At 46.5% G+C, this 18139-nt stretch overlaps 1 protein-coding gene and 1 long non-coding RNA gene across 3 annotated transcripts in view; one reads left to right on the forward strand and one right to left on the reverse strand.

The window, feature by feature from the left end:
• Positions 1 to 10742: 10742 nt before the first annotated feature.
• LOC102554726 (uncharacterized) lies at positions 10743 to 17567 on the reverse strand. 2 transcript variants are annotated; one of them, XR_010055385.1, is made up of 3 exons: positions 16547 to 17567; positions 16223 to 16345; positions 10743 to 11037 (listed from the first exon to the last, which is right to left on the reverse strand). It is a non-coding gene; the product is annotated as an uncharacterized LOC102554726 (long non-coding RNA). The 2 variants fall into 2 exon arrangements; XR_005490303.1 differs by having other exon boundaries at positions 16450 to 16586.
• The window catches only part of Pirt (phosphoinositide-interacting regulator of transient receptor potential channels), a 14906-nt gene continuing 12140 nt past the window's right edge, over positions 15374 to 18139 (forward strand). The window contains exon 1 of the mRNA NM_001109032.1: positions 15374 to 15477. The gene's annotated coding sequence lies outside the window, so the exon portion shown is untranslated. The remainder of the gene's footprint in view (positions 15478 to 18139) is intronic.

Consider the following 18139-nt stretch of genomic DNA (forward strand, 5'->3'; position numbering starts at 1 on the left):
CCCCATGGCCATGAGCATTTAAACACTTGGGCCTCAGTTGATGGAGTTGTTCAGTGGGGTCTAGATGGTGCATCCAGGCTGGAGGAAGTTCATCACTGGGGGGCAGACTCTGGGGTTTTAAAAGCCACCTAACAATTTCAACTTGCTCTCTCTGCTTCATGCTCATGGTTAAGAATGTGAACAAGCGGGGTTGGGGATTTAGCTCAGTGGTAGATCTCTTGCCTAGCAAGCGCAAGGCCCTGGGGTCGTTCCCCAGCTCTGAAAAAAAGAAAAAAGGAAAAAAAAAAAAGAATGTGAACAAGCAGTTTCCTGCTCCGGCCACCGTGCCTGCTGCCTGCTGCCATATACCTCTTGCCATTCTGAAACCATAAATCCAGACAAACCCTTCCTTTTATTGTTTGCTTTTGACCATGGTGTTTTATCACAGCATAGAAAGCTGCTCATTCTTTGTGCCTGTTGCTTTGCTAGAAGGGTCTATCAGGAACCCTACCCACATACGCCCACAGGTACAGGTCTTCCTCATTCGCCACTAAGGAAGGTTCTCAGCCACAGACGGAGACCACCACAGACAACAACAACCAATCCAAGCACACATGTCTATAAATCATCCTCTTTGTTTTCTCAAAAGATTTGTTTGTTTGTTTGTTTGTTTTTGTTTTTGTATTGGTGTTTTGTCTGCATGTGTGCCTGAGTACCACATGCACACAGTGCCTTTGGAGGCCAGAAGAGGGCTTGAGTCCCCTGGGACTGTAGTTAACAGACAGTTGTGAGCTGCTGTGAGAATGTTGGAAATCAAACCCAGGTCCTTTAGAAGAGCAGCCAGCGCTCTTAGCCCCTGAGCTGTCTCTCTCTAGCCCCTAAACTTTCCTTTTATAACTGCTTTACCTTTGTGGTAAAGGTTTTGGTAGATTGTGCTTTCATTTTCATTGTATGCTAGGAACTTTTAAAATTTCTCCCTGATTTCCTAACTTGGATGACTCGGTGGTCATGAATGCGAGTATCCTGCCTGATCTCCACATGCTCATCTAGCTTCTATAACTCTTCTTGCTATTGATTTCTACCATTTTGAACTATGATCTGATAAGATGCAGGAGAATATTTCAATTCTTTCTTATTAAGACTTACTTTGTGACCTATAATGTAGTCTGTTTTTGACACAGTTCTGTGGGCTGCTGAAATATATTCTATTTCTTGAGTCTATGTGGACATATGTTGTACCTTAATGCTGGGGTTTCTTTGTTGATGTTCATTTTGATGAGTTGGCTAGAGATGAGAGTGGAGAATCAGACTCGCCCACTATTAATGTGTCTGAACCTAGGACCTTTTGTCCATCAGTGTTTTGTTTTGTGGAACTGGGACCCCCAACATTTGATGCATATATACTTACAGTAGACATACCTTCTTAATGAATTGCTTTCTTTATTGAAGTATAATGATGTTCTTTCGCTCTGGCTGATTCTGGTTTGCAGTTTATCAGATATCATAATAGCTGTGTGTGCTAGCTAGGCTTTCTGTCAACTTGACATAAGCTGGAGAGGGAGGATCTTCAGCTGAGGACACACCTCGATCAGGTTGTCTGTGGGGTACTTCCTTGATTAATGATTACTGTGGGAGGGCCCAGCCCATGGCAGGTGGTACCACCACTGGACAGTCCTGTGTGGCCCTGATCCTATAAGAAGGCAGGGTAAGAAAGGCATGGAGAGCAAGCCAGTAAGCAGCCTCCTCCATGTCCTCCCATTAGTTCCTTCCTCCGGGTTCCTGCCTTGAATTCTTGCCCTGTCTTCCCTTCAGAACAGACTGCAAGCTGTAGAATGAAATAAACCCTCCCTCCTAATGTTCCCTCTAGTTGTGGTGTTGGAGAGATGGCTCAGTGGTTAAGAGCACTGACTGTTCTTCCAGAGGTCCTGAGTTCAATTCCCAGCAACCACATGGTGGCTCACAACCATCTGTAATGGAATCTGATGCCCTCTACTGGTGTGTCTGAAGACAGTAACAGAGTACTCACATACATGAAATAAATAAACAATCCTCTTTATTGATGAGTTGAGGTCATTTACATTTATGGTTATCTTTATAGAGGGATGTTTTATAGTTCCTATAATTGTGTGGGTTGTTTTTCTGGTTGACAGGATGTGTGTGTGTGTGTGTGTGTGTGTGTGTGTGTGTGTGTGTGTGTGTGTGTATTTGTCCCAGTAGTGTCAAGGTTCTGCTGGTTTGCTGTGTTAAACATAATGGATTCCTTCCTAATCGTCTTTCATTCAGTCACTCTTCACTTGAAATTTATTCCTCCCTGTGCTCTTGTGACTAAGACTGTCTTCCTTCTCTGTGTATAGTATTCCTTTCAGTGTCACCTGCACCAATGGCTTGGGAGTTAGGACCTGCCTCAGCTTGGGTTTGACTTGGCATGTCCTTCTGTCTCCATCAATTTTAAAAATTTGCTGGATATAGCAGTTTAGGTTGGCAGTGTTTGCTTTTGTGGATTTGAAAGATGTCTATCATCCCGTCTTCCCCTGGCTTTGAGGGTTGCTAACAAGAAATCTGATGTTATTCCTATGGTTTTGCCTCTGTAGACAGGTTGGCATTCTCCCTTCACAACTTTAAATGGTATTTCCTTGTGTCGTGTTTTTGTCAGATTGACCATCATGTCCTGTGGGAAATCGTCCCTAGTCATATCCATTTGGGGTTCTGCATATGCCTTACCTTTGAGTATCTGTTTCCTTCTCTAGATTTATGAAATCCTCTGCCACAATTTCATCAACTAGATTCTCTCTGCCTTTAGTGTTTATCTGAGTTTTATCCTTCTATCCGTGGATTCTTTCTTGGTTCTCTTGGTCTTATCTCGGAGTCCTTGGGTGTTATGGTCATGCTCACTTACTTTTTCTATATTAATATTTGGATGTTTTGTGTCGTCACCATGTCCTGTATCTTTGGCATTCTTTCTTCTGATTAGTATTGTCTCAGAAACAACAAAAATACACCCCTGGGTGGAGAGATGGGTGAGCTGTTAAGAGCACTGTCTGCTCTCCCAAAGGACCCAACACCCACATCAGATGGCTCACGACTGCCTGTAACTCCAGCTCCAAGGGAACAGATGCCCTCTTCTGGCTTCCAAAGGCATCTTCCCACAGACACCTACCTGTAGAATATAATTAATTAATTAATTAGTTAATTAATTAATTAATAGGAAATGGGTAGAGGTATAATTCAGTCCTAGCATATGCCTACCATGCCCAAAGATTTGGATTTGATTTCCAGAACTGAAAGAAAAAAAAAAACACAAGGCACAGGGGGGCTGGAGAGATAACTCAACAGTTAAGAGCGCTGGCTACTCTTCTACCAGACTAGTGTTCAATACCCAGCATCCACATGGCTGCTCACAACTGTCGGCCACTCCAGTTCAACCTCTCTGGCCTCTGAAAGCTCTGCGTGCACATGATCCAAGGATATAGCCAGGCAGAGTATTAATGCACATAAAATAAATAAATCTTTTTTAAAAATTTCCCAATAGTAAAAAAGTTCAAATTAGATAAATATTAGAAAAAAATAATTTTTAAAAGTGTAATGGTATTTTTTTTAAGAGCCAATAGAAGTAAAATGGAAATGCGCCTCAGTGTGGGTGGGGAACAGCAGACGCATGGGGGGGGGGGGATACTATTAAGAAACCGTAGGGAGGAGAGAGAGAGAGAGAGAGGGAGGGAGGGAGGGAGGGAGGGAGGGAGGGAGGGAGGGAGGGAGGGAGGGAGGGAGGGAGGGAGGGAGGGAGGGAGGGAGGGAGGGAGAGATTGGATGAGTTTTTTCCTCAAGGCATGGAGGTATTTGTATATGGCTCGGGGAGGAAAATGAACTGTGAGCTATTGGACCCGCTTCTGATGTCAGCCACTACTACGGTGGATCAGCACCCTCTGCTGGCCACACTTAGTTTTACAGTTTTTAAATTGAGCAGACTCTAACCCCTCTGTCTCTGCATATGTACTACCATCACACACACCCCACACCCCCAACGCTCCCCCAGCACACACACACACACACACACACACACACACACACACACACATACACACACACACACACACACACACACACACACACACACACACACACGAGAATGGCTGTTTCAGCTTAGGAGTGTCTCCTAGGTGCGCTAGGAGTGTGGAGGCAACCACATCACTGAGGCCACTTTAGGCAGAGGACCCTTCCCTACTTTAAAGGTCTCCTAAGTTTGAATCAGCCAGCTGAAGCAGTGCAGCTGTGGAGGACATCTCGGACACTGTCAGAACTTCAGAGTTCTCTGTCTGCATAACAACGAATGCAGATGAGTAACCCACAAAGTGATTGGGCCACCTGCCTCAAGCTCAGATTCATCTGACTTCAGGTAATTCTCAGTCGGTGAGTCTGTTCCAGTCCATTGGTCTATCTCTTCTTATGCACACCCATTCCAGAGTGTGACGTTTCCTTCTGTGGTGCAGGCCCTCCTTTCTCTACAACCCTTTATCTTCTCTCACACAGGCACGCCAAACCAAATTGGGGCTCTAACCCGTGAATATTCCCTCATTTCAGGCCCCTGAGGAAGCTTGGTTTTTAAGAATAGATTCTCTCTGGTGATAGAGGCTGTCCACTGCCTTCCAAGGCATACATTATAACAAGATGGATTTTCTCTCCTCCTCTAACCCTCTTCGAGAGAAGTGATTGTGTCATGATCTTCTGTGGCAGGGTTTGAAGCCACAGGGCTTTGAACTTGCCTGAACGTAGGGAACCTGCACTTTCATCTGGCTTGCCTTTTAGAAGAGACTTCTGAGTGGATACGCCATGACCTCCCTGCCCCCTGCCCTGTCTCACCCTAACTCATGCCCTAGACTCTAGCAACTCTGCTTTAACAGCCTGCCAGATGATTCTGATACACACTGATGTTTGAGAACTCTAGGGTGTCTCTTATTACACACACACACAAACACACACACACACATATACTATACAAATATATACATACACATACACAAATACATATAGACATACACAAACACACACTACACAAATACATACATACAAATATATATTCACACACACACAGAGCACACACACACACACCACACACACAGCACACACAGAACACACAGCACACACACACACCACACACACACTACACACAGCACACACACACACAGCACACACACACATGCACGCACCACATACACACACACGCACGCACCACATACACACACACACCACACATACCACACACACACACCACACACACACACCACACACACCACACACACACACATCACACACACACACCACACACACACATACACACACACCACACACACACACACCACACACACACACCACACACATACACCACACACACACCCCACACACACATACACACACCACACACACACACCACACACACACACCACACACACACACCACACACATACACCACACACACACCCCACACACACATACACACACCACACACACACACCACACACACACACACCACACACACACACACCACACACACACACACCACACACATACACCACACACACACACCACACACACACACCACACACATACACCACACACACGCCCCACACACACATACTCCACACACACACACACACACACACACACACACACACAGTGTCTCTGAACAGTGGAGTTCAGAGAGCCTTCCAGACGGCAAACCTTGGAAGTGCTGAGAGAGAGACACCCTGAGGTGTCATGGAGGCTCCATAGCCGCCCTCGTTATCTGCCTATACGTCTCTTCCTGCGTTGGATCCTTTCTAACAAATATGTAAACATAGATAAAGGACTTCCCTGAGTTGTTTGACCCATTCGAGCAGGTTAGCCAAGAATGGCAGGAACTTCCAACTAAAAACTGGCCAGTCAAGGGGGAAATTACATAATCACATTTTAATTGAAAGAAATAAAATTAAAGTAATGGACTAGTCCATCATAAATACTAGTGACTCGGACCTGTGGCTGGTATATGAAGTGGGGGCTTCTTGTGGAACCAAATCGAAGGTTTTAAAGTTGTTGACAGAAGTGAAAGGAGTCTAGGCTCCCAGTGGTACCTGGAGAACTGGAGAACCGGTTGTTGCTCAGCTCTCGTCTACATTACTCCAGATGTGATTGATTGGTACGGATTACGGACGCACACCACTTGTAAGGACTTGTAATCTGAAGTCTTTGGGGAGGCGCATGTGGAGTCACTGTCATTGTTCTGACATGAAATCATTCTTGGTTCTTCAAAATGTTTTCAGATGGGATTTGTGAAAACCAAAGTGGGGGGGTGGGGCTGTGCTTTACCTCTGACCTGCTGAGAAAGAAAGAATCGGAAAGAGCAACTGCTGGACACTGATTCCTGTGTCCCCATCAATTAGCTCAGTCCCCGAAGACAGAGGAGGGTTATCAAAGGGGCGGACAGAAACAAAAGAGGTGGAAACCAGAGAGGGCCTTGGGCTTCCACAGAATTCTAGAATAGCTATGCCTGGATGTCTTGGTCACCTTTCCTATTAGCTTGATAAAATAGTCTGACAAAAGCAACCTAAGGATGGTAAAGTGGGGTTTATTTTTACTCCAGTCCCAGGTGATAGCAAAGGAGCGGGAAACTGAAGCAGCTGGTCACACTGCATCCAGAAACCAAGACTACATGTGGTCAGCTCCATTTTTCCTTTTTATACAGTAAAGGATCCCATTATAAGGAATGGTGCTGCCCACAGTGGGCAGGTCTGCCCAACCCAATTAACCTAATCAAGATAATCTCCCTCAGGCATGCCCAGAGGACCCTCCCCAGGAGATTCTAGACCTCATCAAGTTGACAATTGAGAGGTTGACCATTACTCTGTATTTCAAGAAGCAAGTACACTTACAACCATTTGGGTATTTGCCAAGATTCTATCTTCAAGCCCGCATCTTCCAACCTCGCAGCCTAATGAACATACCAAGATACGCCTATATTAAACAATAACTATATAAGCCCTGAAGTATTTTAATGGACTCGATGACAATGTTAACTTGGAAAAGACTTCGTGGATTTGTCTTTCTGGGTTTTAGAAACACTGTTTTAAATCAATTATACTTTTAGGGTCTTGGTGAATTTTGCAAGCATAAAGAAAGGCTCCAGCCTTTCTCTCTATATTGCCCTGTGCCGTGTACATGAACTATATGGAAACAGGGAGTGTGTTTTCATTACTAACCTAGTAAGCATAGCCATCAGATCCCAGCACCCCGTTTTCTGTAAATTTTGGGAGTAGGCAAGATACCAATCCTACTAATTTCACTGTTACAGCAAGGGTCTGGGACATTACAGTCACTGGCTGACACTGTCTAATCTATTTTGAAAACTCCACCAGGGAGGACAATTTGATTCAAATAAGTCCACAGAGAAATTATGTGAAAGGACGTGTGAACGTCAATTAACACTGGCTAATGGTCCTTCGAGGTGGGATGAGGACCAGGCTAAGCAGATGTGCCCATCCTTTGGGCGATAATGCTCTGCCAGAAGTCCTATCGACAGCAGTGGTGAGATCCTCAGCAAAATAAATGACCCCATTAATTAAATAGGTTAGTACTCCCACCACACTCTGCTGAATTGTTCTTCTGATTTTCAAGAGAGAGATTTTTTTTTTGAGCCAGATTAAATGCCAAAAATCAATCTGCGTGCAGTTGCCAAGATAAAGTACACAGGCCAGGTGTGGTGTTTCTCATCTGCAACCCCAGCACCTGGGAGGTGGATGTGGGATGGCAGCAAGTAGAGGGTTAGCCTGGGCTACATAGACTGTCTCAAAGACAACCAACCAATAAAGATAAGGAAACAGGCGAAGACACACCACCCAGCTTACCCCACCTGCTGAGTGCTGTTCCTAAGCACCCCACCCGGCTGGCCCTGTCTTCCAACCTGGCCAGAAACTGGGGGTAGGTAGTAAAAGACTCCCTGGATCGTTAGAATCGTTCTTTTTCCACATGAAGATGTGCTGTGGTTGTTTTGTTCACTGAACCCATTTTGTTGAACACCTTCCACTCTGCTCCGGGCACACATGTAAAGCAGTAAGCATGGCGTACTTAAATCACGCACACGTGTGTCTTGAGTTGCATAGGCTGAATCTCATGTACAACATCACGCTCCCTGTATTGTATTTAAAAAGCACTCTTTTCTGTTGCGCGTTACTTAGCATGTATCCCTGTTCCTCTGAGGAGCGGTGACCCTTTCTCATCCAAATGGCTTCCCCAGATCCTGTCCTGGCACACTGGAGCGGCATCCATGAGAATCTATGTGACAGACATCCCGCTTAAAGCACTCTGTTGTGGCTCTTCCTTTCCTTTCCTTTTTTTTCCACTTGACACACGCTATCATTATGTGAAAGGAGGAAACCTCGATTGAGAAAATGTCTCTGTAAAATCCAGCTGTAGAGCATTTTATTAATAAATGGTTGATGGGGAAGGGCTGAGCTCACTGTGGGTGGGGCCCCTCATGGGCTGGTGGTCCTGGATCCCATAAGTAGGCTGGGCAAGCCTTGATGAGCAAGTTAGTAAGCAGCTCTCCTACATGGCCTCTGCAACAGTTTCTGCCTCCAGGTTCCTTGCCCTGTTTGAGTTTCTGTCCTGGCTTCCTTCAGTGTTGAAGTGTAAGTCAAATAAACCTTTTCCTCCCCAGTTTGCTTTCGGTCATGATGTTTCATAGCAGCAATAGAAACCATGACTAAGACAAGCGCTGACTTAAATAGCAGCTGTAAAATGCCACCCGTATCCCCAGCTCCAGTTATCCTCTGGTTGTCTTTTTTTTTTTTTTTTAAGATTTATTTCTTTACTTCTATGAGTACACTGTAACTGTCTTCAGACACACCAGAAGAGGGCATCGGATCTCATTACAGATGGCTGTGAGCCACTATGTGGTTGCTGGGAATTGAACTCAGGACCCCTGGAAGAGCACTCAGTGCTCTTAACCGCTGAGCCATCTCTCCAACCTCTGGTTGACATTCTTTAGTGGTTAAACGCATCCTTAAGGCTCCTTCATTGTCCACTGGTGTCCACTGCCGCAATGATATTCACACTCATCGCCGTGAGAAAGAGGAGGGTGGGAAGAGTAGGTGCTGTGGTTTGAACCTTGCTCCCCAGACTCATGCTGAAACTTAATTGCCACTATAACGGAATCAAGGGGTGGGAGCTTTAAGAGACGAGCTGCTCTCGAGAGCTCCCTCCTCTCGAGTGAGTTAGTGCATCATCCTGAGAGGAGGTTCCTAACACAAAGAGAGACTTCGATTGGTTTTCTCTGTCTGATTTTCTCTGTCAAACTCTCACTCAATCCAGCCACATTAGGACCCAAAGCTGAAGCCCTTGTCAGGTGTCAACACCGCACCCTTAGACAAGTCAGCCCCCAGAATTTCTTAGCGAATAAATCCCATCTTGAGTGCCAGACTGTGGCACTCAGTCATAACAGTGGGAAATTGGACTTAAGATTTCAAGAAGCTTTGAAAAGACCCTCCTATATCTTCCCTTTCCTTAAAATCATGTTAGTTTTTAAATTCATCCCTAAGTTCTTGTACAAGCCTGCTTCTGAAAGATGGAGCCACCTCTGCCTCCTCCTCCCCCTCCTCCCGCTCCTCCCCCTCCTCCTCTTCCCCCTCCTCCTCTTCCTCCTCCTCCTCTTTCTCCTCCTTTTCCTCTTCTCCTTCCTCTCTCTCTCTCTCTCTCTCTCTCTCTCTCCCCCCCTCTCCGTACAAGATGTTACTAATAACTACGATGAGCAGAAAGAGCAGCATGTGGCTTCTCTCTAGAGCCTCTTCTACTGGAGAAGCAAGTGCCACACTGTGGAGGAACAGTAGCCTGCCAAGTGCTGGCAAGAACTCTCCAGATCCCAGGGATGCATCTGGAAGCCTCAGTTAAGCTTTTAGAGGACACAGAGCCTTGGCTGCCATTTTGTCCACAAATTTCTCAGTGATCCTGAGCTGACAACCACCAGCTAAGTTACTCCTTCGTATCTCACAAAATCTAAGTGAAACGGTACATGTTTACTGTGCCAATATGCTAAGTAGGAAGATGTTTTGTTACACAGCAATAGAAAAGTAATACAGGGGCTGGGGATTTAGCTCAGTGGTAGAGCACTTACCTAGGAAGCGCAAGGCCCTGGGTTCGGTCCCCAGCTCCGAAAAAAGAACCAAAAAAAAAAAAAAAAGAAAGAAAGAAAGAAAAGAAAAGAAAAGAAAAGTAATACAAAGGAGGTACTGGCTTTGGCCAATACTGGTAGGAAATGGTAGTTTGCATCAGGACCTAGTTGCGGCTTCTCTGAGTGCCCAACCAGACTACGTTTGCCATCCTCCCTTACGGTTGGATGTGGCCATGTGATTAAATCTCTCCAATACAGGATACAAAGGAGACAGACCCTACATCCAGCCTTCCTCAAAAGGATGCACACATGCCTCTCTGAACATTTGCCCCTTCCAACAAGACTTTTCTCTCTTTGCAGCCCAAAGAAAATAGCCATGACAAGGGCTGGGGATTTAGGTCAGTGGTAGAGCGCTTACCTAGGAAGCGCAAGGCCCTGGGTTCGGTCCCCAGCTCCTAAAAAAAAAGAACCAAAAAAAAAAAAAAAGAAAATAGCCATGACAAAACCCTCGGAGGGGCCACACCCAAGCAGGAAGATCCGGAGTGGTTAGTGAAGTTAAAAGGGATAGCCTCTGATAAGTGAATATTTAACAGTGGTTTTTAGAGAAACATGAAATAAACAAGTTTAGTCATGAGATGGTACGGGTTTTTTTTTTACTTCAGTCTAGACTGTTTGTCCAAATAAAGAATTGTTTTCCTAAACAAAATAGTAATGTTGAAAAGAAAAAAAATGGTTAGGGAGTAGACCACAGTCTTTGACACAAAAATATCCAGTGAGCATACATGTGCGGCATCTATTGGCAAGTGTAAAAGTGGAGGCTTGCCTCTGAGATGGCTTATAAGACTCTCAAAAGGCAGAGCTTCCAAGATCGTTGGATCGTCCACCATCAACTCAGACTCTGGTAAGGGCCACATTACATTTTCCTAGAAGACAGAAAGACAAGAACACATGAGAAATCATACGGCAAGACTTCAGAAGGCAACACTACCCGTTATTTACCACTAGATGGCAGCCACACCCTAGGAGCGGGCTACCGCCGCCCTCTGGCCCGGATAGGCCTTGCCTTTATAGACTGGGAGCACCAGGCAACCCAACCTTTTCCCTAGCCGCTGAAAGAAGGGCAAGTGCTAGCAGATAGGATTCGCCTGGGAGCCGCATCCCTCCTCAGAAAAAATGATGGTCCCTGTCCCGCCCTTGCACCTCTACCAGTGGTTTATTCTTCCTGTCCCCAGAGAACTCCTTCCCACAATAAAATTTCCATTGCCGCCTCTGCGCTCCATTTTTCCCCAGGCAGGGCCCAGCTGCTGACTTGTCTCTCACCATCTGCTCCACCAACAGCTCCGAGGAGAAGGGGCTTTATCCCCTGGAGTGTTTCTCTAGGAACTAAGACATTGTGAGAATTGTCAGGTGTGTGGAGTACCAGGTAGGAGCAGAGGATCAGAGGGATAGACAGGGACAAGGAGGAAATGCTTAAAGAAAGGGAAAACTGGGAGCGGGGGCTTGCGCGCACACAGGGACAGACAGATGAACGAACGGACGGACGGACGGACGGACATATTTTCCAAGAGTGTATGAAGGTTCTCAGCATTTTTTATGGTTATGCTCTGCCATCCTGGGGATTATGCTACAATGTACAAATAACGGAGAAAAATGAAACACATGGGTGCTTCTTTATTGTGCTTTTTCTCCTTACTCCCAGCCACACTTCCTCGCCCTTGCAGACCTCAACCCCAAGCTCCCACGCAAGCTTGGTCCCTAAACTGTATTGGCAAGGAATAGCAGGCCTGTGCTTAGTTAGGGCTGGGCCTGCTCTGAAGAGAGCTCGCAGATCTGAATGTCTAGCAAGTTCCTGTGTCTTGAGTCTGTCTTCTTGAGAGGCAGGGAGGGGGAGGAAGAAGCAATCCCTGAATTCAAGTCTTAGTCTTGGTGACCTGTCACAGTACCACAACAGAGAAGCTGCAGCCCCACTGTATCACAGGCTACTGGGAGGACCAGGGGAGACAGAGACCCTGCCAGGTACCTTACTGACCATCGGAGTTGTGTGCCTCTCCTAGACCAAGGCAGGGTAGGAGACTCTGAGGGCTTGGTGGATCTACAAACACAGGCTTGCAGAGTGGAGGAAAACGTTAAGTGACTCAAGGACATATTAAAGATCAGAATGTGGGGGAAGATGATGGATTCCCACAGTGAGATAAATTAGGTCAATTTATCCATCCTGTTATATATGTGTACTTCAAAACACTCTCTTTTACAAGATAGGTACATACACTTTTATTTGTTAATTTCACCAAATAAATTCTTTAAATTTGAAAAAGAAAAAAAAAAGCTAAAATGTGAGAAGTCTCCTAAGTCAAACGGTCTGGTATTCTCCATTAATAAGCTGCAGGGAGAAGCATCTCAGGACACCAAGCACCATGAGCCATAGCTGCACTGCTGTTTGGATACTTTTCAGGGGAAATTAACTGTAAGAAGATGGGGTCCTACAAACCTGAGCACTGAGTGGTCATGGAATGGCGGAATATTTCAGTTCTGTGTATAATTCTGATGGACTTGTGTCTATGGGTTCTTAAAGCAGAAAAAGAGAGGAGGCACACTTTAATATAAGCACCTCTATGACTCTAAAGAGATGAGAGGAATGTGCTTCAATTAAAAGGAAAAGTGTGGTTATTGCTGGTGGCCCTAAGGAGGCCATCATGACGACACCCTGGAAACAGCAGGCCTTGGCCACTGTGGGGGGAAGTGCTGCTATCCTATGCCTTTATCAGTGACTTGTAAGAGACTTGCAAAAGGTGCTGGGCCCTTGAGACAAGGTCTGTGAGCAGCTGTCTGTATAGCTTAAGCTAAGAAATGTCATTGAGCGACTCTGGGAAACTAATCACTCCGTTATATGTGCAGGTGGATTTGGACTGTGACTTCTTAGTTGACACAGTGGTACCAGATACCTCATGCATCTATGTGGCCTTGGGATATGTTTTTTGTTTTCCTGGAGTGACAGTGACTGAAGCTCTGAGGTTCACTGACAGAAGGACTTCTCTCCACACAGAGCTCAGCAACAGCCTCACTAAGGACTCATGAATACCAAGGCACATTCACATAATGCTTGAGAGACTTAGAGAACTACGAGACCTGCAGAATTTCTCAGAGCCATCTCCCCATTGATTGCTTCTCCCCATTCTCCAATATTAAAGAGCCTGAATGCCTTGGGAAACAAACAAACAAATAAGTGTGAGAGAGAAACAATTTTTTTTTAAAGAATGAGCATTGATCATTGCTCCAGAAGTAGCCATGGCGGGGGCATATGGTGGTTAGTTAGGCAACTTTTGTTTAAAATATTTCATAATAACTTTTTTTTAAGGAAAGGCCCTCCAAAGAGCTGGAGAGTGTGTTAGAAAGAGCAGGGAAGACACAGGTACCAAGTGTATAGGCCAAAAAAGCAACCAACTATAGAGACCCAGAGGAGGTGAGGCCAATCTCAGTCAGCTAAATGAAGATGAGCAAAAAGAACATCTCCAGCAGGGGCAAGTCCAGTTGCACAAACTGAGAGCCTCTAATTGTGTAGTGGTGAGTTTAGTTAAGCCCCTTTGCCTCCTGGTGGGTTGCACTTTAGCACTGCCCAGGCACAATATGGATTTGTGAATAAAACACACACACACACACACACACACACACACACACCTGCTATACACAAAATAAATGTTCTTTAAATTAGGGATGGTAACATCTAATAAATAAATGAGTCCATTAATAAATTAAGGCTTACAGAACTAATTTGCGTAAGGCCAAAGAGAGAATAGCAATATACCTCATTATGTGCCACATGTGGTTTTGCAGTAAATAGTGAGTTATTAGATAAACAAAACACCTAGAATAATGACTAGCATAGAAGAAGCAATGGATCAGGGATTAACTCTTAGCAAGGGTTAGGTTAGTTCTGTATCACATAGCCACACCCTGAAGAGGGAGAAGAAAACATGGAAATCTGAATTTAAAGAAAAGTAAGTTCTTGTCTGCATTGCAAAACAGCTCATCCCAGGGCTCCTTGGCACTTGATACCTCCAGTCTTATAAGATGATCTGAGCTTAAAGGAAGAGGCACCTACATCAGAGATGTGACATCCACTAAATCCTTCAAAGTCAACTCCCTGAAGCCTTTAGCCTCCCTTCCTTCACTCCCTGAGCTGAAGCATCTGGTTTTCATGGAAGGGGCAAGTGTTGATGACATAGCCAAACCCTCCCCTCCCATCTTTTTAAGTCATGAAAATCAAAATGCCTGAGACGGAAGAGCCCGGAGGCTTTGACCTTGACTGCCCTTAGCCTTCCCTCATGACTCTTGGGAAAGCATTTTTTTATGCTGTACAGAGGAAGCCCCCAATGTACCATTGCTTGTAGCAAGGTTCCCCCTCCTTCCCCACTAGTAATGACTCTCATCTTCTCTGAATAGCTGGGAGAAGAACAGCCACTAGTCTGGCCACCAGAATCTTAAACGACATTGTCAATCACCGGATATCCACCTTGAGAACTGGCATCCCGTCAGCTCACACCAGCTTCCCCCAAGCACAGGCTGACGGGGCTAAACAGCGGAAGTCTTTCTGCCACTTGCCATGATTTGCGTGCTTGTCTTCATGCTTATAACTGGCATCTCACAAAAAGAACACTGGGCTAGACGGGAGATGCAAGAGGGAGCTTCTTTACCCCCATCCCCCAGAGGGATGGCTTGGCTCCCGGCATTTTGTAATAAAGAGTGCCCATCATAAGTGTGAGTGCTGGGATGCTTCCAGAAGTACTCCTTCCATCCTGGAGCTAAAATTGTCCCCTAACTCTCCACATAGCGCTCCAACATCCAAAGCAGGAGGAGAGGCCCACATCTCACTATCAATACTGCCCCCAAACACAGCTTCCTTCGGCAGGTTCTGAGCCAGGCATAGCATGTAACCCACCCCTATCGCCTCGCACCTCCCCCAGTCCAGAGCCTCCAATGGTTGCCGAGCCTGGTTCAGGAGCCTCCCTGCCCAGGCACCACCAGCCAAATGCACACTTCAACTGAAACTCAAAGGCACACTTCAGAAAAGCTTCATTAATTTTTCACAAGAGTTGTCTAATCGTGGCTGAGCAGAGCTGAGAAAGCCACATTCGAGTGCCTGTGCCAGCAGGTTGCAAAGAGTTAACCCATTAGGCCACATCCCGGTGAGCTCATCCCTCCCGGAGCCTGCTCAGTGGCTGGGATTTGCAGCTCACAGATGTGGCCAGGGTGGCTTTCTCCAGCTGGGATGAAGGACTTGAGCAGAAACTCATTGCCAGCTTCCTCCCTGCGTGAGAGCCGTCTGAGTCCTAGGTCCCCCATCATCCCCTGGGACATTGTGCACGGTAAGTAAGAAAAAGGAACCCTCCACCCACCCCCACCCACCCCACCCCACCACCCCAGCCCCAGCCCTCTGCTGTGTCTCCCTGAAAGAAGGAAGGTTTGAAGTTGGCTTTAGAGTGTGTTGAGTCTCTGAAGTGGAGGTGGAAGGCAGCGTGAAATCCAGAGATGAGATGGAATGAAGTTAGCGTCGAGCAGACTGGAGGGGCTGCCCTGAAAGACAGGCAGAAGGGGGCTGAGCTGGCTATCTCCTACTGTACACCTGGGGAAAGACACCATGTGCCCTGCTTGTGGATCCTCTAGCCTTTCTCCCTCGGAAGCCATTAAAGGTAAGGAGTGAGCGGAAAGTGAGGAGTTCAGCTTGTGAAGTGTTAGGATACGCATAGACCTCAGAGTACTGGGCACAGACTGTTTCCTGGGTATCCCTCCATCCAACTTCAGCAGCTGCAGATCTGTCCCTCCTTCCTGCAGGTGTGGCCGGCGCCCTGATTGAGTGCTAGGGAAACAAGGTAGAGTACCCTGGCTTGGGCAGTCTTCACTTCAGAAAGGAGCAAGACAGGTACATAAAACACAAAGGCAAGGCTTGCTGGGACAGACGAGGGCTACGGGACTCCGCCCCTCAGTAAAACCAAGTATAACAACACATCGCATCCCCTGAGATGGTTTTCCAGCCTGTAGCCCCACAGGACCCATGCACTAGTTGCATGACCCGAAGAGGAAGGTAAATGGCTCCCTCCAGATAGCTCTGACCTCAGAGAAAAAGGTCCCCTTCCTGAGAGTGCTGTGAATCAGGAACAGATGGAGGCTACGGTGACAGCAGAAACATATTCCACACACACCTTATCAGGGGAGTCGACATCACCAAATGAACTCCTGGAAGAGAGGCAGTACAGCAAGAGATAAAGACCCTGAGGCTGTCCATCAAACCGCTGGCGCTGAGCAGTGACAGGGGGAAATTCAGAGAGAGAGAGACCTACTCCCCATCCATATTGGGTCCGGCTCTGGGTAACGAGACCATTCGACGGTCCCCTATGCAAAGCCTGTGGCCTGCCTTCCACACTCCCACCAGCCTACCCATTCTGAGGTCACTGGTGCCCTCGCCTCTCTTCCATGTCACCAGGTCCTTGCAATTTCCCAGAATAGCCCGGTTCCTATCAGAGCTCTCTAGATGGAAGGGTCTGGGGAGGAGGGACAGAGGAGTCAGATAACTCCAGGCTTGAGTGCTGCAGCAACACGGTGGGGCCTTTTTTAACTTTAAGGCAGCTCAATGTGTTCTACATGGGGTGCCCCAGCTCCACTTGAATTTTTAGTAAGCGATGGATGAGCTTTTAGTATGTGATATCTAAATAAGTGTTAGAGTATTCCAACCTCTAGAAAAAAGTATCTATTGATTTGAAAACAAATTCAGCTAAGTACTTTGTCATTGCGTTTACTAGACATGAGAACCCATTCATTCTGACCCCATTCAAAGGAATGCTGTAGCACCAAGTATGGGCTGAGGAGTGAATTCTAAAGCAAAGACAGGCGAATTTAGAGCAGCGGGATTCTAGAGACCAGGGGAGGCAGTAAAGGGGGGGGGGGGGGAACCAAGTTCCATCCCCTAGAAAGAATACAATTTGAGGTCAAGCATCTGGGAGCCTCAGTTTCCTAATCTGTGAATTGGGAATGATGTTAACTGTGTCTGCCACACAAGGATAGGAAGATGCAGATACTCTCCAGCTAAAAAGTAGCAGATGCTAGAAACTGTATCCTCTGTTGTAATGGTGGCGACTTTGTGGCCTCTCTGCCATAGGCCTCTCCCTCTCCACTGAGCCCAGCACAGGACCCAGCGTCTCATCCCATGGTTCCTCAGCTTATCACAGCTCACCTTTCACCCAGACAGCAATCATGGCGTTTCTGTTCACTGACCAGGCTCCAATTCAAGTGCCCTCCTTTCTCACTCTTCCTTCAATTTGAAAAATGTAAAACAAAAGTGCCACCCAGAGGACAGGATCAGCCTGAACCTGGGCACTGGAGCCACAGACACCCAAACTCTTGTCAGCCTTATCTTTCTGTTCACCTAATTGCTTAACACTCTCTGATTTGCAGTTTCTCCTCTGCGAAATCGGGGGTGGGGCACTTCCCTCAGTGACTTGATAGAAGGACTTGGTAAAGCAAAACATCGTATGCCTGGTATATAATGAAAGGGGGTGAATGGTAATTAGTATATGTAATGACAGATTCTGGTATGACCCTCTGCCACCAGGGGGCAGTATTTGAAATAAGAGCCTTAATTGGAGATAGGAAGGGCGGGGCAAGGGATGTACTTCTCTCCTGGCTCCCACCTCCAGGTCCACAGCTGCCTCTCAACTGTCATTGTACCAACTGCTCTAGGATGGGAGGGGATGGATTACAACAGGCACGTGGGGAGGAACAGGGCCAGCAACCTAGCAACACAAAGCCAACCAGGTTTCAACCCTCAACAGCTCCAACCAAAACTGGAAAGATTACCAATTCTCTGAGTAGACTTCTTGGCTGATACCCGCAAAGCCCTATCCCTCCTACCCTATCTGCAAAAACTCCTCTATTTATTTAACCATTTGGCAAAGTTCTGAGCCAATGCTAGACAGCACAGGAAGTTGAGGAGAACTTGATCTAGCCCCAAATCACTCGGGGAAGAATGAGCTT

This window comes from Rattus norvegicus, chromosome 10, assembly GCF_036323735.1.
Source record: "Rattus norvegicus strain BN/NHsdMcwi chromosome 10, GRCr8, whole genome shotgun sequence".
NCBI classification, from domain to species: Eukaryota; Metazoa; Chordata; class Mammalia; order Rodentia; family Muridae; genus Rattus; species Rattus norvegicus.